This window comes from Zootoca vivipara, chromosome 11 (assembly GCF_963506605.1).
Source record: "Zootoca vivipara chromosome 11, rZooViv1.1, whole genome shotgun sequence".
Taxonomy (NCBI): domain Eukaryota; kingdom Metazoa; phylum Chordata; class Lepidosauria; order Squamata; family Lacertidae; genus Zootoca; species Zootoca vivipara.
Genome location: NC_083286.1, coordinates 15,281,331 through 15,306,259, shown reverse-complemented (window position 1 = coordinate 15,306,259; position 24,929 = coordinate 15,281,331). Strand labels below are relative to the sequence as shown.

At 44.6% G+C, this 24,929-nt stretch overlaps 1 protein-coding gene across 5 annotated transcripts in view; it reads right to left on the bottom strand.

Moving 5' to 3' along the window:
- The window catches only part of MARCHF3 (membrane associated ring-CH-type finger 3), a 160,218-nt gene that overhangs the window by 85,868 nt on the left and 49,421 nt on the right, over positions 1–24,929 (bottom strand). The window contains exon 3 of one of the 5 annotated variants that reach the window (XM_060280128.1): positions 12,048–12,925. The exons of the other annotated variants lie outside the window; for them this stretch is intronic. The gene's annotated coding sequence lies outside the window, so the exon portion shown is untranslated. The remainder of the gene's footprint in view (positions 1–12,047; positions 12,926–24,929) is intronic. 5 annotated transcript variants of the gene reach the window in all.

The following is a 24,929-nucleotide window of genomic DNA, read 5'->3' as shown; positions in this document are numbered from 1 at the left end:
AGAGTCGTCTGCGACTGGACTTAACAGTCAGGGGTCATTTACCTTTACCTTTTACCTGTAGTTCCACACAATCCTCACTTGTTTAAATGAGGCTGCCTGTTTTGCAGGAGAAATAGAGCACTCGCTGGCTGAGGTCTAAGTCCCACAGAACTCAGTGAGGCTTACTTCTGAGTAAACCTGTATAAGCCTGCGCTGTAAACGTGCTATTGTTGAACTGCTCATCATACTATAAGACCATAGGTGGCATTTGGAGGGACTGGGGGGCGAGGGTCCTCCAAAATTTTCAACAAGGGAGCTAGCCCCCCCCCCCAAAAAAAACCACAGTGGCGCTGCCTGCATGCTGTATGACATGCTCACCTTAATCGTGAAGCCTGTGTGGCATGCCAGTGAGCACACGACACATCAGCATTTTTGCACGACACGAGTGCATGGCACATGATGTGTGTGTATTACATCAGTACATTGTGTGGCGCGGCCCCCTCAATCCTGGGGGCAAGGCAGCCAGCTTGTATAAGACACAAGTATGCCTATGGTGGGGGATGAGAGCAGGGCAGCAGAACATTAATTTTCAGCCAAAACCATTGGACCAGTCTTTCCCACTTAAATAGTAACAGAAGAATCCTTGTCGAGTATGACAAGGCGAAATGAGACGGAACTGCCAAGCACAGTGTTTCCCACATTTAACAAGAAGTCCTACAAAATAAAATCTTTCCAATTCAATACAGTGGTACCTTGGTTCTCAAACTTAATCCATTCCGGAAGTCCGTTCCAAAACTAAAGCATTCCAAAACCAAGGCGCCCTTTCCCATAGAAAGTGATGCGAAACGGATTAATCCGTTCCGGACTTTTAAAAACAACCCCTAAAACAGCCATTTAACATGAATTTTACTATCTAACGAGACCATTGGTCCATAAAATGAAAGCAATAAACAATGTGCAGCCGTCACACAATCAATCAGTAGCTGAACTGGGTTCCACACAGTCACAAAAACGAAACAAAAAAGCCGCAAAAACAAAAACGCAAAATAAATAGCAAAAACAGGCAGACCTCAGCGTAACATTCAAATCGGAGGCTAACACTCGAAACGGAGCACGTTCGGCTTCCGAAAAAGGTTTGCAAGCCGGAACACTTACTCAGGGCCATATTTAGCAGATGCGGCACTGGGGTGCAAATATCCGCCCAGCGCCCTCAAATTACCAGGGATAGTACTGCACTGCCAGCCACCTGGGGGGGGCACAACTCTCCCCCATGCCGCTGCGGGAGAGGGATCCCTGCAGAGGCTTGGGAGGGAAGCTGTGCGCCCGCCAGCCATATGGTTGGTGGGGCGCAGCTTCCATCCTAAGCCTCTGTGGGGATCGCTCTCCTCCTGTGGAGGTTTGGGAAGGAAGCTGCACGCCTGCCAGCCATATGGTTGATAGGGCACAGCTGGCAGGCCTGCAGGGAAAGGGGAGGCCGCCGGCAAAGCTGCGCAGCTCCCCCACTTGCTGGGGCACCCTTGAGAGGCTGGCACCCTGGCGCAACGCGCCACTAAGTCCTATGGGAAAGACGGCTCTGCACTTATTTCTGGGTTTGCAGTGTTTGGGTTCCAAGTTGTTTGTGTACCAAGGCGTTTGAGAACCAAGGTACCACTGCAGTTAGCAACACTGGCGGTTATCTTTTACCAAGTCACACAGTGGGTTTATCTAGCTTCCTATTGTCATACTGAATGGCAGTGGCTCAGTGGCTCTGAGTTGGGGTCTCTCCCAGCCCAGCCCTGGAAATGCCAGAGACCAGACCTGGGAGCACCTTTGCATGCAAAGCACTGCACTTATCACTGAGCAATGACAGTTCTATTTCCTTGGTAATATCGCTCTTTTATCATGGTTTATCTCCCAGCCTTACGTTCTTGGACTGAGGAATGAAAACAAAGATAAGGATCAAACGACCAGCCTTGATTCTAGACTATACATCCCCACAGGTCAACCCATTCATTCTGCACATTTCCAGACTCAAGTTTTAAAAGGGATTTTTTTGGAGGGGTAGGAAAGCATTGGGAGGGTGGGAAAGAGAAGATGAAAAGAAGCCAAAGAGTGATGTTAGCAATCCAGGAGCACAACTGCTAGCCTCAGGGCTGAATGTTTTAAGTGAATATGACCTATTAAACATGGAGAAATGGAGCATTTATAGTAGATATCACACCAACCCTTTTTAAACTAAGAAAATATTTACAAAGAATATACATTGGTACCTCGGGTTATGAACTTAATTCATTCCAGAGGTCCGTTCTTAACCCAAAACCATTCTTAACCTGAGGCACGCTTTCGCTAATGGGGCCTCCTGCTGCCGCCGCACCGCCAGCATGCGATTTCTGTTCTCATCCTGAGGTAAAGTTCTTAACCCAAGGTACTACTTCCGGGTTAGCAGAGTTCTTAACCCAAGGTACTACTTCCAGGTTAGTGGAGTTTGTAACCCGAAGCGTTTGTAACCCGATGTGTTTGTAACCCCAGGTACCACTGTATGATGTCCTGGCCTCGTGCCTTTTGGGACTATATGTGTACAACACACATACACCCATTGGAATGTGTGGGATATATATTCATCAGAAAAGGGACAATAATCAGGTGCTAGATTACCTTTGACAACTAGGAGTATTGTTTAGCCTGTTGTGGTATTGATAAAAATGCTACATTTTATAAGTGAAGTTGTAAAGAAAATCCTGGCCATCTGTTTCCATAGGAAGGATTCCAAACAGCTTCCCCATTCCCAAAGAAAGCTACTAAATCATCATATTGGGGGGGGGAGGAGAGCCAGTGTTCATAGAATTATAAAACTGGAAGGGACTCTAAAGGGCATCTAGTCCAACCCCCTGCAATGCAATGGTTAGAGCAGGGGTAGTCAATATAATGCCTTCCATATGTTCTTGAACTACAAGTTGCATTAGGCAGGAATGGCCAGGAATGATGAGAACTGTAGTTCGCCAACATCTGGAAAGTACTCTGTTGGCTACCCCTGGGTTACAGTGTTGGATTAGGGCTGCGGAGACACAGGTTCAAATCTCCATGTAGCCATGATTCTCACTGAGCTACCTTGGGGCACACTCACCCCATACCCACCAACATTTCTCCAATGAAAATAGAGTCGCCCCCTCCAACATTTTTCTGATGAAAATAGGGACGTCCTAAGGAAAAGCAGGACATTCCCGGATCAAATCAGAAACTGGGACGGCTTCTGTAAATCTGGGACTGTTCCTGGAAAATAGGGACATTTGGAGGGTCTGTCACCCTCTCTTCCAGCCTAAACTATCTCCTAAGGTTTTCAGAAATATGAGAAACCGAAGAGTTCTAAGTATTATTCAACCTTCCCCATTTGAAGTTTTGCTTTCTTGCATAATTTGGGATTGTAGGTGATTTTTCAGATCAATTCACTTGAATGCCTGCTATCTCTTTAGCTTGTCACACCATTTCTAGGCTAAAGCTCTCGGTATGTATAATTTCTTTCCATAAAAGCACTTTCAGAAATACATTCTGCTCCTTTTAAGCTAGTACATCATTACCTTTCCACTTTCCATTTCCGGCTACCCCCCCCCCAAACAAAAAACAACACTTAGAAAGAAAACGAAAGTTATTTTGAAAAATATTGCTACTCCTAAGTCACATACTAAGAATTTGAAGATGGGTGGAATTCTAAGGACATCAAAGGCTAGTTCTCTTTCCAGGACAGTCTTCTCCAGCTTTGTGCCCTCCAAATGTTTTGGACTACAGATCCCATCAACCATGCTGCCTCTGGCTGCTGGGAGTTGTATTCAAAACCATCTGGAGGTCCTCAGGAGAAGGACACCTAGAAGCACACCCAGCACCGCTCACCCAGCTTCCATTTTGTTTCAACAGAGGCTGTGCAAGAGAATGGTGCTCTGTTTTGTTTTCTCCCTAATTCTTCAAATGAACCAGAAGCGACTTCATGTAGTACCCTACAGCCTGGTGTAGATAAATCTAGACCGTTTGCTCTCACAACTTGACCTGAGATGGAGCAGTTCTTAACATTTTGCATGCATGTGCTTAAAATTCTTATTTTAGTCAGTTCATAAAACAAAATGTATCCCAAAGTCTCCAGAAAAACCTAGGCTGCATTTTCAGAGCCTCATCATTCCATTCCATTCCATTCCATTCCATTCTGCAGTTTCATAGGATACCAAAGCTCACTGTGTTCATAATTTTTTTTACTGCCCATAAGCCATTTCAAATGGAATGAATTTAGTGGTAGGCGACTGCAGTCATTCGCCTCATAACAGAGTCTTTTAAAGACGGGTCCAATTACCCCTTATATTACTCCACTATTTCATGCAGTTACTTATCTGCTCACATGGAAAATTTCCCCCTAGCAAGCGTATGTCTGGGAAGGTACTCCAACCACAGGATTCTCAAAATGACAAAGATGCTCCTTAGCCTTGCACTGTTTTGTTTCTCTGAATAAAGAGTGACTTTGCTGGTACCTTGTGAGCTACTGCTGAGCCGTGCCTGAATCTTGCCTTGACAAGCTGACATTTCTGAGAAGGATAATTCTAGTTTCAAATCATTTATTTACGGCAAACGTTGACAAGTAGGGCTGGTCCTAGAACATCTGCTTTGCATGTAAAAAGTCCCAGGTTCAATTCCAGGTATCTCCTGCTTGAAACCCTGGAGAGGGGCTGCTGGCCAGTGTACAGAATACTTAGATGGACACTAGCAATGATTCTTCAACATAAACTTTGTTGGACTGGTCATGTTGTGCGGATGCCATATTATCATCTTCCAAAGCAACTACTCTATTCCGAACTTAAAAATGGAAAGCGTAATGCTGGTGGTCAACAAAAGAGGTTCAAAGACTCTCTCAAGGCAAATCTAAAAACATGTAGGATAAACAACAACAACTGGGAAACACTGGTCTGCAAGCGCTCCAGTTGGAGAACAGCCTTTACTAAAGGAGTCATGGGCTTTGAAGACGCTCAAACTTAGGACGAAAGGGGGGAAAGTGCTAAGAGGAAGGCACATTTGGGAAAACCTCACCATGATCAGCTCCCACCCAGAAACGTATGTCTCCACTATGGAAGGATGTGTGGATCCAGAATTAGCCTCCACAGTCACTTACCGACTCACTTTTAAAACCGTGTTTATGGAAGACTATCTTCAAGAAGATCAAACCTATCCATTCTTAAGGAAATCAGCCCTGAGTGCTCCCTGGAAGGACAGATCGTGAAGCTGAGGCTCCAATACTTTGGCCACCTCATGAGAAGAGAAGAATCCTTGGAAAAGACCCTGATGTTGGGAAAGATTGAGGGCACTAGGAGAAGGGGACGACAGAGGACAAGATGGTTGGACAGTGTTCTCGAAGCTACGAACATGAGTTTGACCAAACTGCGGGAGGCAGTGCAAGACAGGAGTGCCTGGCGTGCTATGGTCCATGGGGTCACGAAGAGTCGGACACGACTAAACGACTAAACAACAACAACAACAACAACAAATCTTACTTGGTGTAAAGGTGTTGTCTCCCCTTCGCATTAACACCCCAGCACAGTCAGCTTGATATTTCTCAGTCTTTATTACATATGTACAAGAAACAGCTATGGTTCAGGATTATGCGTCTGAACCCGTTGAGTCAGATTCAGGGAGTGGCTTTCTTCAATTCCCATGCAAAGTAGGCGGGAGAAATCGCGTGTGATGTCTTTGACCCTTACATTTCATTTCCCTCGTCTGTGCTGACTTGAAAGCCCCCTCCCTTCCAGAGTCTGAGCTCCCTTTCCGGGCCTCTGGGCGGTGGAAAGGCTCTGCAACATCCCTGAGCCCTTCCTCCTCATGGCTAATCTCCTCCCACTCTTCCGCTTCCTCTGTTTCTGGCCAGTTGAAAGGCTCCACAGCATCCCCGACCCCCTGCTCCGCCACTTCTGTCACTTCCTCCTCCGAATTCTCCCTGACACTTGGCTACGAGAGAAGAAGAAGAAGAAGAAGAAGAAGAAGAAGAAGAAGAAGAAGAAGAAGAAGAAGAAGAAGAAGAAGAAGAAGAAGAAGAAGAAGACTGAGATGGACCATTGGTGGTCTGGCTCAGCACAAGACAATTTCCTGTGTCCTTGCAATCTGCAAGCATATCTTTGCTGATACCTGGCAAACACGAGCGCTGCTGAATTCCGTTCTGGGAAAACCTTATGGGAAATAGATGTGCTGGAGACAAGAGAAGACATTTGGCCAATAGGCGTAGACATAGGGCGTAGCTCTCTAGAGACCTTGGTCCATACCCTCCAAGTGTCCCAATTTTCCAGGGACAATTCGAGAATTACATAAGCCATCCCGGTTTCTGATTTGATACCGGAATGTCCCACTTTCCCTTTTTCCTCCCCTCCATGTCTTGGAGAACAATTAAAAGTGGGGTTTGTGCGTAGGGGCAAAAATGGATTTTAGACTGAAAATAAAATACCTACACCAAATGAAGGAAATGGTGAAGCTGGCATATGATGCCCTTCCTATAATTTTGAAGGAAGAGGTCACCAATCCACTTGGTTATGATGGTGATACCCCACCTTTTCCCCTGACAGGACTCAAGATAGCTTATCACTAAAAAATGTAGTATAAACACTGACAACTGGGAAACACTGGCCTGCGAGCAATCCAGTTGGAGAACAGCCTTTACCAAAGGTGTCATGGGCTTTGAGGAAACTCGATCTCAGGACGCAAGGGAGACACGTGCTAAGAGGAAGGCATGCTTGGCAAATCCACACCGTGATCAACTCCCACCTGGAAACCAATGTCCCCACTGTGGAAGGACGTGTGGATCCAGAATTGGCCTCCACAGTCAATTATGGACCCATTGTTAAAACCATGTTTATGGAAGACAATCTTACTTGGCTACGAGTGATCGCCAAAGAAGAAGAAAAGAATATTTCATTCAATTTATCAGTGGAAGATGTTGCACACGATCCCTTCCCTCACACATTTTTTCTTTACAAGAATCCAGTGACGTAGGTTCAGCAGAGAGGTTGCCATTGGCTCATGGTGAGTAATGTATATATGTCTATGACATATACATATATTCAGCAAGATCAAATGCAGAAGAGGTTTCCTGATGTAGAATAGAACGTCCCTATTTTCAGCGGAGAAATGTACATAGCTGAACTAAAAGGTGACGTTATGTAAAAGCTGATGTTGTGGAGGTTGGGTGTTTGGGTTTGTTTGTTTTTTAAATGCTCACTGCTATTATGGTTATTTCTAATTATTTCGCATACATTTCCTGCATTGTTTTACTTACTAGCCATTTAATATGCCGTGAATCACTTTCAGAACAAGTTTCTGGGAAATTGGCACACGAATAAACAGACAGTGATGATCTCAGGCAGGAAAGCAGTAAGGGTGGCGTTCAACTATGTTTTACTTGGAGTAAACCATTGGAATTAATGAACATGACTTAAGTTTGGTCCATTCATTTCAACAAGTCCAGTCTGAGTAAAACCTAGCTAAAAACCACCCTAAGAATATTGGTTTAACTGCAAACATGATTCCTTTTATTAAACATTAAACATGTGCTCCCATAGGGGAAATATCCAAACAGCCTTGAGGAAAAAATGAAAATCCTGGCTATTAACTACTCCGTTTTTATTGCCCTATTAACAAACCGCCTTAAAAATCCCAACTGCAGACAATGGGCTTGGTGTTATACAAGGGCCAATGCCCTTCCACCACTTAATTTTGCAGCTCTGTTTTGAATGCAAAGCTCTGTCTTGCGCTGCCCATTAACAAAGCCATTTTTCTTCCAACTGTTAAGGGTTAGATGTGCAACATCCATTAAGAGAGCTACTTGATGGCATGACTGGCAAGGATGCTGCAAAAGGAGAAAGATCATCGCAGGCCCGGAAAATTAATGCATCCTTCACAACAGAGCTCCCACCATCCATTATTACCAAACATTGATTAAGCATCAGTATGATCAGCAGAACCAAATATTTTTTATTGCTAACATAGGAAGATGTCATGTCCAGTGTTTAGGGGTGGGTTAGGGAGGGGAGAGCATTACACTAGCAAATGCGTCACAAGGGACCAGTGGCATCAGCACCCGACCTTTGGGCAGATGTTGGCGGGTCCCAATGAGTGTGCGTGTGTAAATAAAACACCTACCTCTTTATTCCTTCCATCACAGGGTGGATTTAGAACTACTGCTGATCTCAGAAAAACTGCAGCTTGGAGTGCAGTTTGGAAGCGGGAGAAATACATAGGAAGAACACCAAACAGTGGTTATGCTGAGGCATGGGTCAGCAAACTAAGGCCCACGGGCTGGATCAGGCCCAATTGCCTTCTGGATCCGGCCTGCGGACGTGTGGATTGCCAGAGCGTGCGTTCTTTCCCTCTCCCACACACGGCGGCGGCACCTCCTCCCTCCCTCCTCCTGGCTTCTCCCCGCCCTGCCTAGAGGAGGAAGGGGGCTGGGCTTTGTTGGTGTCAGCAGCAGCAGCAGCAGCAGCGCTCGAGTGGCCGCCATTTTAAGCAGCCCCTCTCCGGAGCCCTTTCGCACGCCGCTCATCATTCCTTCCGCCAACGCCAGCCCCTGCTGCTCACAAGACACAGGTAAGCAGCCACCGGAGATTGTGGTGCTCTTGCGTCATTCCCTCCCCCAAATATAGTCCGGCCCCCCACAAGGTCTGAGAGTGGACTGGCCCCCGCTGAAAAAGTTTGCTGACCCCTGTGCTAAGGGATCGTGCAGCAGCAGGCTGGGCAGCCACTTGTCTTGAAAATGGAGCTGCAACCACTCCCATTTCCTTTTAGGATGAACCAGATGGTGTGGCAGCCTTCTATCTTTGCTGCCACAGCCATAAGGAACAAGGGACTGGGTATAGGAGGAAGTGGGAAATGCAGATTGGTTCTTTTCCACAACAGACAGATTATGCCCATTTACTTGGAATTTGTACAGATAGAAGCTGCTTTCACACTGCTGACCTGCAGCCATCAGAACTAGCCTGCTTCCAAACGCTTCTGAAACCAGTGTGTAATATATATTTTTTGTGCCGAAGCTCTATTATGCTTGCCTGTCTTTCCAAACCCAAACAAGCGAGCACCTTGGGCTCTAATGTGCACCTGTCAACATTTTCAAGGATCTACCTGGGGCTATCAGCCAAAATGCTTAATAGTAGGGGTGTGCATCTGTTCTGTGACACCCCCAAATCATGGGCAGATCTGTTGGAGATCTGTGCCTTGACACAGTGAAGCAGGATCGGCGAAACAAAGAGTGGTTTGAGACTTGGAAATGAGAAAAAAACAAAACACCACATGTAATACAGTCATACCTCAGTTTAAGTATGCCTCGGTTTGAGTACTTTCAGTTTAAGTACTCTGCAGACCCGTCTGGAACAGATTAATCCACTTTCCATTACTTTCAATGGGAAAGTTCGCTTCAGGTTAAGTACGCTTCACTTTAAGTATTCCGCGGACTGTCTGGAACGGATTAATCCACTTTCCATTACTTTCAATGGGAAAGTTTGCTTCAGGTTAAGTACGCTTCAGTTTAAGTACTCTGTGGACCTGTCTGGAACGGATTAATCCACTTTCCAATACTTTCAATGGGAAAGTTCACTTCAGGTTAAGTACGCTTCAGGTTAAGTACAGACTTCTGGAACCAATTGTGTACTTAAACCGAGGTACCATTGTTCACTGTTTTCAAAGAGAAAACAATGTCTCACTTTCTAACCATACAAGCAGCGCTTTTTCCTCCCCTAAAAAAATGTTTAGGGGTAGGTACCAGGGCCGTCTTAAGCATATCTGGCGCCCTGGCGCCGTGGCGCGATGATCCCTCCGGCGCCCCCCCCCGCCCCGTTTCTCAGCGCGGCACACACACACACCCCCAGCGCCCTAGCGCCCTGCACCACCCAGCCTGGCCGTAGGACCGGCCCTGGTAGGTACTCTCATTCTGTCTGAGACTCGGGAAACATTGTGACAGGAAATGAGCCCGCCATCGGGGGTAGCAACGGAACTGACAATTCACTGTGCTAGAGAAGCTAAAAAAAATTTAAAAAATAAATTAGTTTCTTCTCCCGTCAGATTCACAAAATGTTTAGGGGTATGCGTCCCCCTGCGTCCCCCCCTTAAAAAAAGCACTAACCCTAGTCAACCCCAGACTCAGGCAGCTGCTGGGTTCCATATGGCCCCACTAGGGCTGCCACCTACCCCAAGCATCACTGTTATCAGATTATCGGGTGCCCTCCAGCAATGACTGCTGGCCTCTACCATTTGCCGCAATCAAGATGCAATGGCTGACAGTTATGTCGAGACTGCATTTTGGGAAAGAAATTGTCGCAGCACCCTCACCCCAGCACCTACTTTTCCATCCAACGTATGATTGGTGGTGGTGGGAGCAACAACCGGAGGGGTCTGTTTAAGCCTGATGCCAAACTGGACTTAGCAAAGGGGCAGGAGTGTCACTGGCCATATGGCAGCAATAAACGAGCCCTTTAAGGTTCAGGGGGGGTGGTGGCAAATACATATTCCACACCTGAGGTTGGCTGTGGAGGCTTCCTCAGAGAAACAGCTCTATGACAGGGCTGGGAGTTGAGGACCCTGTGACTTGGGAGGTCTGCCTCAGGCAGGCAGACTATCTCACTCCACATGTCTTGTCTAGATCTCAAAGAAAAGGATAGCAAGATAATTCTACTGGTCTCTGTAGCTCAGCAGGTGGTGAAGACAGGCCTCATGTGACTCATTAAATCAGCGCTTTCCAAACTTTTCATGCTGGTGACATACTTTTAATATATACATCATTTAGCGAAACAGTAATTCAGATTTACTAGCAAACCTGAGGTTAAACTAACCCATTTCCAGCCCCGGGAGGAGCAAGCAAGCGTTTGCATGACACACCTATACACACTGCAGGTGTCGCAACACACAGTTTGGAAAGCTCTGCATTAAATGAAGTCTGGACTCAGCATCACAGGGGAGCAACAGGTGACCTTCAAGAGAGCCAAGGCTACATGGGTGACCCCAGTCCCCTCATGCCAAGTTTTGAGTAGCAGCAGAAGAAATCCTACTTACATTTTTAACATTATGAAGTTTCTCTGTAGAAACACACAACCAAAACCTAGGTTTTCTACCTCCTGACTCCTGGACTGGACAACTCTGGTTTGTGACTTTTAAGCCAGAATTGAAAAATATGTCACAAAGGAGGGCAGGTCACTGTTACCTTGACAACACACCTACCTGGGGCACTGCTCCTCAGTCTTCAAAGTTCTTCAGAACTTTGAGGCACCTGTCTGAAACATCTTGTTGAAACATCTCTGTTCATATTCATATCTCCATTTCACATTATCCTGATTTCTAAGAGAACCACCCCAATCTCCTTTCAAATACAGTGGTACCTCTGGATGTGAATGGGATCTGTTCCGGAGCCCCGTTCGCATCCAGAGCAGTATGGAACCTGAAGCGCCAAATCTGCGCATGCTCGCCATGTGATTCTGTGCTTCTGCGCATGCACGTGATGTCATTTGGCGCGTCTGTGCATGCGCAAATCGCCGGAAGTAACCCGTTCCAGCACTTTCAGGTTCGGCAAGTTCATAACCCGTACTCAACCCGCAGCGAACGTAACTAGAGGTATGACTGTACAATATGAAACACATATCAATATCACAGTGTTAGGCAATCTGCTTTACAAGCAGGAGGTCCCAGGTTCAATCCCTAACATCTCCAGGTAGGGACAGTGCTTTTTTTTCTTTTAAAAAAAGTTTAGGGGTACTCTCCTTTTAACTCAAGAAAATCACCATTTTATAGTTCAAATCGGAGGAAATAAATATAGTAAATGGACCAAAGTACACAAAATGTTTAGGGGTATGCGTACCCCCAGAAAAAAGCACTGCATACAGGAAACGTTGGTTTGGGGTAGAGGAAGGGTGGAGCTTTCTAGATGTAAAGTTTACAATATACAAAGGAAAAGGGGGCTTCTTTGGACATATCTCTCTTTTAACCAGCAGGGAAGATTTACCATGGCTCTGCAAGTCACAGTGGTTCGGGGGAGGGATAAGTAAGTAGAAAGCAGACCACACAGAGGAAAGTGAATCCATTTTACTTACCTGCAATCAACTTTAAAAGCACAAAAGCCCCTGGATCTGTTTGTCTGCAATTTGATGTGTTTGTTATTCAGGAGCACTTCTCGTGTGTCTTCAGTTTTCAAGCCACAAAACACTATGGGTGATTAAGCGATTCCTTCCCCCCCCTTTTTTTACACTTCCCAAACTGCAAAGCCTGTTCTTGCAGGAAAAGCATCACAGCCATTCTTCTGAAATTTGGCAGGGATGCCTTTGCTGCAAATTTCATCCGGTTCTCCCCTCCAATGAACTAGTTTGAGGCAACTCCTTTTTCTACAAAGAAACAAAATGTCCAGCCCCCTGGATGGATTTGTTTGTAATTTGGCAGTCTTAATCCACTCTGAGGGGCGGCTGATATGCCTACAGATGTCACCCACTTCTAGAAAAGAAGCAAATATAATAATAATAATAATAATAATAATAATAATAATAATAATAATAATAATGCCACTTTTTATTCCCTCTAATACTGAATGGTGAGAAACAGAGCTTTGTTTTTAGCTAAACTGCTTCAGACCAGAAATAGAAGTATAATTGGATGGTTCAGAAAAAGACTCAGAATAGATCAGACTGCTTCCTAAAGTGACAGTTACGAATCTGAACCCAATCCTGTGGTCAGTGCACAATCATACTTAATAGAAAGTTTTAATCTTACGGCGTATGAGGGTGGGAGCAGAGGGCAGGATCTGAGTGCATAATATATTAGGAGAAGTTGACTGGGGGCAATCATCATGTGGGCAGAATATTAATTAGGAGGAATACAGTAATTTAAAAATACTTAATTTAGAGGTGGTTTGGGGATAAGGTCTGCACCGCACAGCAGGACTAACTTCTGAGACACCATGCATAGGATCAGTTTTTGCCTGTTGAGATAGAGGAGATATTTGTGTGCTTCATATTTGAAGTACGTAAAGGACGCCCAGGAAAACCATTAAGTCTAAGATTTTTTAATATATACAGTCGTACCTTGGATCCCAATTGCCTTGCGAGTCGAACATTTTGGCTCCTGAACGCCGCAAACCCGGAAGTGAGTGTTCTGGTTTGCGAACGTTCTTTGGAACCCGAATGTCTGATGTGACTTCCACGGCTTCCGATTGGCTGCAGGACTTTCCTGCAGCCAATCAGAAGCTGCACTTTGGTTTCCGAACGTTTTGGTAAAAGTAAAGGACCCCTGGATGGTTAAGTCCAATCAAATGTGACTATGGGGTTGTTGCTTTCAGGCTGAGTGAGCCAGCATTTGTCTGCAGAAAGCTTTCTGGGTCACGTGGTCAGCATGACTAAACCGCTTCTGGCACAATGGGACACCGTGACGGAAACCAGAGTGCACGGAAACGCCATTTACCTTCCCGCCACAGCAATACCAAATTATCTACTTGCGCTGGTATGCTTTCAAACTGCTAGGTTGGCAGGAGCTGGGACAGAGCAACGGGAGCTCAGCCCGTCGTGGAGATTCAAACTGCCAACCTTCTGATCGGCAAGCCCAAGAAGCTCAATGGCCACCTGCACCCCCTGAGGCAGCCGTAGCTTCTCACCTTCCCTCAGGAACTATGCAAAACCTGTGGGAGAAAAAGTGACTGCAGCATCTCCCAGGTGGGAAAGAATATAATGGCATAGCATCAATTTCCAGACTGCGGCCTTGAATCCTTTTTGCATCTTAATCACCTCAACTGTTTGCTGAAGTTTAATTTTAGGTGACTAATCTCAAGTATTTGTCCAGGGATATTTTTTTCTAAACGGTGTTATCAACAACTGATATAAGCTTAGCAAGAACTGAATATCAAAGCAGCACTCTTTGGAAGAGTTCCTTTCAAAGCTGAGCGGGTGCATGAGAGGTGGCTTGCAAGACATTTTTAAGGCAGATTTGAACTTGACACATGATGTCTGCAACAGATTCTTGCAGTGTATCCTAACCCTCTAACAGGAATGCTCCTGGTCAAGATTCCAGTCAGTCAGGCCCTCCTCCAGACTATGATAACCATTGGGATGTATTTCAAAGTAAGCATGCTCTAGCCTTGTAAGACTAGACACTTGCAATGGATTTTAAGAGAATCGACCAATTAGCAAGAAAGACTTTGTTTCCCATAAAGTACACACAGATTTCACCAGCTCTCTAGTCAAATGCATTTCGGAGATTTTCAAAACCAAGGTGGAATCTACACACAGATAAAAAACTTTTCTGAAAATGCTTTTTTTTTAAAAGGAAAGGCGTTTTTAAAAAGACATTGAATTTTCCATAAGGCTCAACATTGCCATCTAGTGTCACATTGCATATTGCACTAAAAACACACTTAAAATGTTTTATTTGCAGCTGTATAGTTGAGTCTGAAGTGAAAATCTGCAGAACAGATTGTACCAGAGCCAAATGGAGGAGGCCTCTAGACTTTAGGAGTGATTACTCCTTTTCAAAACTATCTCCTACCTTCTGGAGCAACTACCATCTGTCTTCAGCCTAAGAAGTCAAGCAAATCATTTGCTATGTAAAGTCATTAATCTTGTACCGTCCAATTCCACCCACTCTGGGAAAGCATTCACAGTAAAGCTGGACATATTTGGTCTGAGTAAATGAACCAAGGAGAGATTGTATCATCCCCACCATGCTGGAACCTATGTATGGGAGATGCAGTGGATATTTAGCAACTGTATCTGAAAGCTTCAGACAATGATATGATGCTTAACATATCCAGAAGAATCATAGGCAAACATAATTCAATTACCCAGTTAGAATTTGAGTAATTTCCCTAAGGTACAGAATAATTACCTTTTACCAAACCTTTGCCTAGTTCAGTGATGGGCAACCTTTTGTGCTTGGTGTGTCAAAATCCGCCAAAAAAATCAAGCATAACTCGGGTGGTGTGTCACTTCGAGAGAAAAACCATAATTTCGCCATATTTATAGTTTAAATAACAAAAATGTATAATCGTAATACATAACTGTATTTAATAAACAAAAAACGAATTATTTAACCTAACCTAACCAAAAAACCCTTATTTATCACAAACTGCCCAGAGTTGTTGCGCTTTTTTGGGGGGGGGGAGCTGCTGACAGGTTTTGGAGGTTTTTTGGGATGTGTGTGTGCAAAAGTTGCTTTGCTTTTTGGGGGGATGCCACAAAGCTGCTGCGCTTTTTTGGGGGGGGGGAAGAGAACAGAAATAAATGACGAATGATACCTTCGCTGGAACTAACATGCAGCACCGACATAGTCTGCCAAAGCGCCAAAAAACCCAGCACAGAATGGGTTAAAAAATGAACGCTGTTACACCCAATCATCGTCTGCCAAAGCGCCAGAAAAAACAGCACAGAAAGGGTTAAAAAACCAATCTCTGGCTACCAGCAGCAACAACAACAAAAAAGATCCGGGTTTTAACAGTGGAGACAAGCTGTGGCATGAGGAGGAGCAGGAGAACAAATTGGGGGGGGTAGGGGACAACAACAGCGTGAATGGGCCGTTGGGGCGTGTGCCAGCAGTGAGGGCTCTGAGTGTCACGTCTGACACGCGTGTCATAGGTTCGCCATCACTGGCCTAGATTTAACATATAGCACAAACCCTAGCGGAAGCTTGTACAGTCGTACCTTGGAAGTCAAACGGAATCCATTCTGGAAGTCCATTTGACTTACAAAACGTTTGAAAACCAAATCACGGCTTCTGATTGGCTGCAGGAAGCTCCTGCAGCCAATCAGAAACCGCGGAAGCCCCATCAGACGTTCGGGTTCCAAAAGAACATTCACAAACTGGAACAATCGTTCAGGAGCCAAAACGTGCAAGTTCCAGGGCATTCGGGATCCAAGGTACGATTGTAGTTCCGTTGAATGAATCCTGGCTTGCTATTGAGCTAGAACAATAACCCAATAACACCCCACAAAAAAAGAGCCGCATTTTAAAAGGGTATAGGACAGGGGTCCCAATCGCCTTCTAAATCCGGCCCACGGACTGTCCGGGAATCAGTGTGTTTTTACATGAGTAGAATGTGCCCTTTAATTTAAAATGCATCTCTGGGTTATTTGTGGGGCCTGCCTGGTGCTTTTACGTGAGTAGAACTTGTGCTTTTATTTAAAATGCATCTCTGGGTTATTTGTGGGGCATAGGAATTCGTTCATCCCCCCCCCAATATAGCCCCCCCAATGGACCAGCCCCCTGCTGAAAAAGTTTGATGACCCCTGAGCTAGAGCATAGAAGACAACACAGAAATAATACCCAATATTGTGTGTGTGTGTGTGTGTGTGTGTGTGTGTGTGTGTGTGTGTGTGTGTGTAGGGGGGCAGGGATTGAATACAGACCTCTTCTTCAGTAATGATTTTAAAATCAACAAATTGATTATTTTATTGAATTAAGATGCAATTATCGCACACAAACACACACATACACCAATGAAAGTGCTTTTAAGGATCAGGAAGGAAGTAAAACAAGCTCGTCTGTTTAGTTAACTGAAAGTTTGCTTGCTTGCTTGTTTTTGTGTGCAAAAGACCATTCTTTGCCTATATTTCAAATTATGAAATATAAAGCATATGGCCGAATTAGAACCACATTCATAGTGGGCATCTACAAATTAACGTATCAGAGACCTACGTATCACTACTGTGGGAAATTCAGGTTTAAAGAATATACTGGCACCTATTTCATCTGAATGTCAACATCACTGCTCAAAGCTATAGTGCAAAATGTAGAAAGCTGCCTTAGGGCAGAACCATGTGGGAAACAAGAATGCATGGAACAAGACTCAGAATCACTTCCACCAGGGTAGGGGTAGCTAACACGATGCCCTCCAGATGTTGACTACAGACTCATCATTTCTAACCATTGATCCTGGTGGTTGGGGCTGATGGGAGCTGCCATCAGGAAGACACCTTGTCAGATTAGTCTGCTCTAAGGAAGGGAAGTTTTAGAAATGAGTAATTTTGAGTAGAGAAGCTCTGGTTACAACAACAGACCCTCCAAGTGTCCCTATTTTCCAGGGACATCCCTGATTTAGAGAAGGCATCCCAGTTTCTGATTTGATCCTGGAATGTCCCATTTTTCCTTAGGATGTCCCTATTTTCATTGGAGAAATGTTGGAGGGTATGGAGTTATCTGACCTCCAAGCCGTCTGAAGGCAATCCTGTGTAGAGAAGTGTTTTTTTAAAAAATGTTTAATGTTTTATTGTGTTTTTATATACAGTGGTACCTTGACAAACGAATAACCCTACTTACAAAAAGTTCTACTTACGAACGATACAAATTGGGGCCCGCTTACTAATTTTTTTGACATCCGAAGGCCGGATCGGGCCCCCGCTGCCGCCACTAATGGCCTTCCGCCGCCTCGGATGCTCTGCCCACGGCTGGATTGGGCCCCGCCGCCGCCGCTAGCGGCCTCCCGCCGCCTCGTGTGCTCAGCCCACGGCCGGATCGGGCCCCGCTGCCGCCGCTAGCGGCGTCCCGCCACCTTGTGTGCTCGGCCCATGGCCGGATCGGGGCCCGCCACCTCCGCTAGCGGCCTCCCACCAGATCGCTGTCTCCCCCACTCGGCCTACGGCCGGATCAGGCCCCCACCGCCACAACTAACCTGCCGCCTCGCCGCCACCCGCCCGCGCTCCCTGCACTGAAAGGTAATGTTGCTGTGCATGCCTTTAAAGTCTCTTTTAAAGGGTCTTTTTCCTAGGCTCCGGAACGAATTAATCCATTCCCAATGCATTCCTATGGGAAACATTGTTTCGACTTACGAATGTTTCTACTTACGAATGTGCATTCGGAACGGATTAAATTCGTAAGTAGAGGTTGCTGCGAAAATTAGCTTTCGGATTGCAGGTATTCCTCTCTTTCCTTTAAGCTCCCCACTTTTGCAATCGAGCCGCTGAGCCAGCATATATGATAGTGACTTAAATGAAGTACATGCAGCTGCGTGACCCAAATGCCATCCTCTGAAGTGTATACTTGGGCCACGGAACGGATCTCTGCTGAGCTGGTATTTTGTCTAATCCATTGCAACTGCCCCAGAAGCTACTGAAATGTCATGGTGGTAATGAAGCGCCTTGCCTTTGTAGACCTCCATTCTCAAATTAACCTGAATTGACTTTCAATATGCAAAAGAGCAGGAGCTTGTCCTTAAAAGCATCGCAAAAGGACTTAGCATTCCAGCGAGTGCTGGTCTCCCTGTATGCTGCTAAGAAGGCACAAGTCCCTTTGTTTCGTGGTCCATTCAGCCTGCGTTTTGGAGAGAGTCAAAGCAGTCTTTCTGATCCTGCAGACCACAAGAAAACCAACCACATTCATCAATCACATCCTTGCTTTACTTGTGTCACTTTCCTGAGCGAACAACCGCAGCTTCCTGTAGTCCCTGCCGGCCACGTGTTTGCAAAAGAGCAGTAGCTGCAGCGACAGCTGATTCAACATTTTTACCACCTAGATTATCCCAAACAGTGTGATGAAGATGAACAGAAGCAGCTGCAAGAAGCAGCCCCAAGCATTGAGTGGTCAGCAGCATTCAGCTCCGGAAAGGATTCTTGTAAACTGGGATAACAGGAAAAGATGGTGGGATTTTCCCTGGAGTCAGCATAGGATCTTTTTTAAAAAACAAACTTCAATTCCTATAGAGTAATTGCCATGGTGAACTTGTTCACTAGGCAAGACGGATCTCCAGCCACAGTTCTGAGCAAGGTTAGGCTTCTAATTCTGGGAATTCGCTGGCAAAAGTGTAGGAGCTTAAGTAACTTCAAGGTCCAGAGATAGTTTTATATGGTGTGCAACTAGAAGAAATACTGGTTGTTGTTGTTTTTTTTATCAAAAGGCAATCACATCGTGTCTGCACTTCAGCTCAACAAATCTCTGCAGGAGCTTTTGAGAAACAGTGAGATTTCTTGTCAACACTTGAATCGGCAGTGGAATTTGCTACCAAGGAGTGTGGTGGAGTCTCTTCTTTGGGGGTCTTTAAGCAGAGGCTTGACAGGCATATGTCAAGAATGCTTTGATGGTGTTTCCTGCTTGGCAGGGGGTTGGACTGGATGGCCCTTGTGGTCTCTTCCAACTCTATGATTCTATGATTCTATGAATCCTTATTTGCAACCACCAGAAAATGTTACTAGAGAACAAAACATGGTCGAGGAAGGGTGCAACAGCAAGCAATGTTGAAAACAAACCAAGGTACATAAGGCACCAGCAAACCATGGTTTCACATTGTGGTTTGTTGTCAAGCCATTGTTGTATGTGAACCTTGCCCAGCAATTTAACACCATGCCATAGTTTAATAAACCACGCTTTAGTGTTATGTGTGACCCAGGCAGAGCAGCCAGCATTTGTTGACCCCAAGACTACTCAGAATATATAGAGTTTTGTTTTGATTTTTTAAAGAGCAGAAACTATGTTGATACCTCTATGATATTGTGTCATCTTTTGACACTCTGCTAAGACCATGTTCATCGACGACAATCTTATTCGGCTACAAGTGATCGTCAAAGAAGATTGTGATGGAGGGCCAAAAATTAATCTTTGAATATACTAACTAAATTCACCAGCAAACTCTATCAATTTTAACAAATTCTCCTGTGCTAATCTGGTGCAATACTTATTAGACATTCTTTGAAATGAATGTAAAGGGATGGTCATAAGAATTCTACCATAAATTGTCCGTTCTGTGGGGTTTTTTTTTAGGTACTCTAAGGATTATGAACACTTTAGATGGTGGGTCTTGAATGGAGAAATAGAAGAATAGTCTGCAGCTTCATTATTTCAACAGTGAAACAAAGAACGTGTGAAACCATTAACAAACACATTAGTGTCTTAAAGCAAAATGACTGTTCAGTCTTCAGTTCTGATCCTGAATGCTAATTACATCCAAGAATAATTGCTTGGATAATCATCAAAGTTCTTTTTTTCACAACATATAATGAGTTTAGGTGTGCTCACATTTTTTTTTGCCTGAGTAGTTTTTGTTAAAAATATTGAAGCAACTTGACCCAAAAGAAAATGAACATGTGCCGTGTCATCCAATACAAATTTGCTCCGAAATAAGTCCTGTCACCTTCAGTGTATAAAAGGCTGCAGCCAAAAAATAGGATTTGTTTTTTAAACATGAGTGCTCAATAAAGGGAGGCAAAATTTGTAAAAATAAAATAAAAATTACAGCTTTGACTCTTTAACTTTTTACATAAACAAATCTCTTTCATTTCAGTTCCTTCCTCTTTCAATTCTTGAATCTTTTTCCAAAGCTGGAAATACCACCAGCAAGCAAAGTTAATTTCCTTACTGCTAGTGCAGAATACCCAATAGAAGTTTCCTTAATAAAAACAGGACAGTTTGAAGAACTGCTTTAGTCATTTAATAGCATATCACACTTCCCCCCAACTTCGTGCTCTCCAGGTGTTTTGGTCTATAATTCCCATTATCCTCAGCCAGCACAACCAATGGGGAGGGATAAACCTCTGGCCTGCACCAAGCTGGAGAAGGCTGGGATACTGTTTCAAGACTATCAATCTATTGACTTCCAAGTCTCTCCGAGTGGTATTTCCAGGAGCATAAATTGGAAAAAACAACCCAAAAAACTATAGGGATTGCAGGACAAAAAATGGAACATGCCTCCTGGTTGTGATAATAACCCCCATTTTAAAACTGCTGGTTCGGTTGCCCATTCATTTCCAGACTCAATTCAGGGTTTAATTCATTGTTATCAGCCACTTTGGGAGTTGGAATCGTCATGCCATAGCTACAATGATTCAACTTTAAAAAGAAAAGTATAGAGTAGTTCATTGGATGAAAACTGAATGGTAAAAACTGGATAGGGTACATTTCTTACGTCAACTGGCTAACTTCCTGCCATGACCTCCTTCCTCAAGTTGCATCATTCTCTCTCTCTCTCTCTCTCTCTCTCTCTCTCTCTCTCTCTCTCTCTCTCTCTCTCTCACACACACACACACACACACACATATATGATTTTACATATATTTTCCATACATCACTTCACATATATTAATATCTTAAACAATATTTTGGACTTCCATCAACCACGTCTAAAGATTTCCAATCTTCTTAACTTAATGTTGTACAGTCATACCTCGGTTTAAGTATGCCTCGGTTTGAGTATTTTCAGTTTAAGTACTCCGCGGACCTGTCTGGAACGGATTAATCCACTTTCCATTACTTTCAATGGGAAAGTTCGCTTCAGGTTAAGTACGCTTCAGTTTAAGTACTCCGCGGACCGTCTGGAACGGATTAATCCACTTTCCATTACTTTCAATGGGAAAGTTCGCTTCAGGTTAAGTACAGACTTCCGGAACCAATTGTGTTTGTAAACCGAGGACCACTGCATTTCCTTAATTTCACTATTACTTTTAATAATCTATAGCAAATTATTCCTTTCCTAAATTTTCTCTATAACATTTCATATAATTCTCCTTACAAAACTTCTCGCAACCCTACTAGCGCAATCTGTTGTTTACAGTTATTCTTCAAATAGTTCTCAAATTTATTCCAATCTTCCAAGAACCTCTGGTCCCACTGGTTTCAAATTCTCCCTGTCATCTTATCCAATTCTGCGTAGTCCATTAATTTCATCTGCCATTCTTCCTTCATCGGTAACACTTCTTGTTTCCATTTCTGTGCCAATAGTACTCTCATGTTGCATCATTTTCACGTGCCCTGCACTGCTGCCATCTTAAGGATTACTGCCTAGGCGCTTGATGCACTTTCTCATAAGCTGCCCTCACCCAATTTTACCCAGTGGCCTGCTCCCATGCAGCCCTCCCAAGTTTCCAGACCCTGCTAGTCTCCCTATTATCTAAGACAACTCCCGGAGTTACAGAAGGCACCCTGGTTTCTGATTTGATCCCAGAAAATCCCCGTTTTTCTTAGGACGTCCCTATTTTCATCAGAGAAATGTTGGAGGGTATGGAGTTATGCAAACCCCCAAGCCAAGGAGATAACTATACAGGTGAAACTCGGAAAATTAGAATATCGTTGAAAAGTGCATTTATTTCAGTAATGCAACTTAAAAGGTGAAACCAATGTATGAGATAGATGCATGACATGCAAAGCAAGATATGTCAAGCCTTTATTTGTTGTAATTGTAATTATTTGTCATTAGGCAAATGGAATGGAATTAATGAAATGTAATAGCGATGTTCATTTTTTGTTTATTTTTGTATTATTGTAACTATTTGTTTCATTACTGTGGAATTTCCAAAAGAAAGCATTTGTAAAAATTAAAAGAAAAATAAAAAATAATAAGTTGCATTAGTGAAATAAATGCACTTTTTGACAATATTCTAATTTTCCGAGTTTCACCTGTATAACCTTTAGAAGACATGTGAAGGCAGCCCTGTATAGGGAAGTGTTTTGATGTTTAATGTTTTATTATGTTTTTATTATATTTGTTGGAAGCTGCCCAGAGTGGCTGGGGCAGCCCAGTCAGATGGGCTGGGCATGATGTTGATGGAATAGGACATCCCTATTTTCATTGGAAAAATGTCGGAGGGTATGGCATTCATTCCTCTGGATTCACCTGAGGTTCCCTGGAGTCTTAGAAGAGGCTTTAGCTTAGAGGGTGAACAGGGTCTCCACTGGGGAAGAAGTGGCAAGAAATTTCCCCTGCACAATCATCCATGTGCCACATTGGATATTGATCATTATGTAATACAACTTCTTGCCATTCAGTGAATCTCTTAAATGTAGAGTGGTACCTCAGAAGTCAAACGGAATCCGTTCAACTTCCAAAACATTCGGAAACCAAGGCACAGCTTCCAAATGGCAGGAGGCTCCTGCAGCCAATCAGAAGCCGTGGAAGCTGCGTCGGACATCCGGGTTCCAAAGAACGTTCGCAAACCAGAACACTCACTTATGGGTTTGCGGGGTTGGGGAGCCAAAACATTCGGCTCGCGAGGCGTTCGGGATCCAAGGGACGACTGTACTGCAAAGCTGCGAAGACTAAGCCTTATTCTACAGGGGCACTGTCATGCAGTGGTTCCGCTCCTTCCTCCTGGGCCGTGTTCAGAAAGTGGTGGTGGGGGGTGAGTGTTCGGACCCCTGGGTTCTCACTTGTGGGGTGCCTCAGGGCTCTGTCCTCTCCCCCATGCTTTTTAACATCTACCTGCAGCCGCTGGGAGAGATCACCAGGGGGTTTGGACTGGGTGTTCATCAGTATGCGGATGATACCCAGCTCTACCTCTCTTTCAAATCAGAACCAGTGAAGGCGGTGAAGGTCCTGTGTGAGTGCCTGGAGGCGGTTGGAGGATGGATGGCGGCTAACAGATTGAGGTTGAATCCTGACAAGACAGAAGTACTGTTTGTGGGGGACAGGAGGCGGGCAGGTGTGGAGGACTCCCTGGTCCTGAATGGGGTAACTGTGCCCCTGAAGGACCAGGTGTGCAGCCTGGGAGTCATTCTGGACTCACAGCTGTCCATGGAGGTGCAGGTCAATTCTGTGTCCAGGGCAGCTGTTTATCAGCTCCATCTGGTACGCAGGCTGAGACGCTACCTGCCTGAGGACTGTCTCGCCAGAGTGGTGCATGCTCTAGTTATCTCCCACTTGGACTACTGCAATGCGCTCTACGTGGGGCTACCTCTGAAGGTGACTCGGAAACTACAACTAATCCAGAAATGCGGCAGCTAGATTGGTGACTGGGAGCGGCCGTCGATACCACATAACACCGGTCTTGAAAGATCTACATTGGCTCCCAGTACGTTTCCGAGCACAGTTCAAAGTGTTGGTGCTGACCTTCAAAGCCCTAAATGGCCTCGGTCCAGTATACCTGAAGGAGCATCTCCACCCCCCTTCTGGCGGTTCCCTCGTTGCGAGAAGCCAAATTGCAGGGAACCAGGCAGAGGGCCTTCTCGGTAGTGGCGCCCGCCCTGTGGAACGCCCTCCCATCAGCTGTCAAAGAGAAAAACAACTACCAGATTTTTAGAAGACATCTGAAGGCAGTCCTGTTTCGGGAGGCTTTTAATGTTTAATAGATTATTTTATTTCATTTTTCTGTTGGAAGCCGCCCAGAGTGGCTGGGGAAACCCAGCCAGATGGGCGGGGTATAAATAATATATTATTATTATTATTATTATTATTATTATTATTATTACAGACACAAAGTTGGGACTCCACATATGAAGTCATATGACTTTTTAAAAAATGAAAACTTGGTGCCTTGAGATCCTAAGCTTTGTTTTTCACTCGATTTTATATATTAAAATGCATATCAAGCGATAGAGCAGATGTGTTTGAATGTCAGTAAATGACTGCCAGATAAACTCAGCAAATTGTAAAAACAGAATAAACCAACACTGCATTAGCCTTGGCTTGGCAGAGATTCCTCTTGTCTCTGGCTTGAGTGAAAACATTTGTCATGAAGCCAATAGCACTGATCAAGCAACTGAAACCAGAAAGGATAACATAAGTGGGTGAGGGTGGAGGCGATACAACTGGCCTGAAAATATCGTTGGCATCAGTACACGATCCTCATCTGCAATTCCAAAGGTCCTCAGTAGGACTGGTTAAACTTTTCATATACTACAGTAGCATTAGATAGTCTCTCTTGCAGAACAGCTCAGACAACACTGACAGCTTCTTCTATAATTGGCCATTCCTTTCCTTGTATTGCATTATCATAGCTTTATTTTACATGTTCTCTGCAGAGACAATGGCTTGGATCCAGACTGCTTAAGAGCTGAATCCTGTTCACACAATGTCCCCATCGGCAGAAGCGGGGAGCCCCTCACAGCCCCCTCGACTCTCCAAAAAAGCTACTGTATTCTAGAGACCCGCCAGAGCAGTATGGAAGGAAAGGAGAATTGGCAAAAAAAATGCCTCACTATTCTGCCAGTGGGAGCCTTCAGAGTCTCTAAATGGAATCCAAGCCCATCCATCGAGAGGAAACGTTCCTAGAATGTGGGAAAGCAAGAGTTTCCTTACTGGA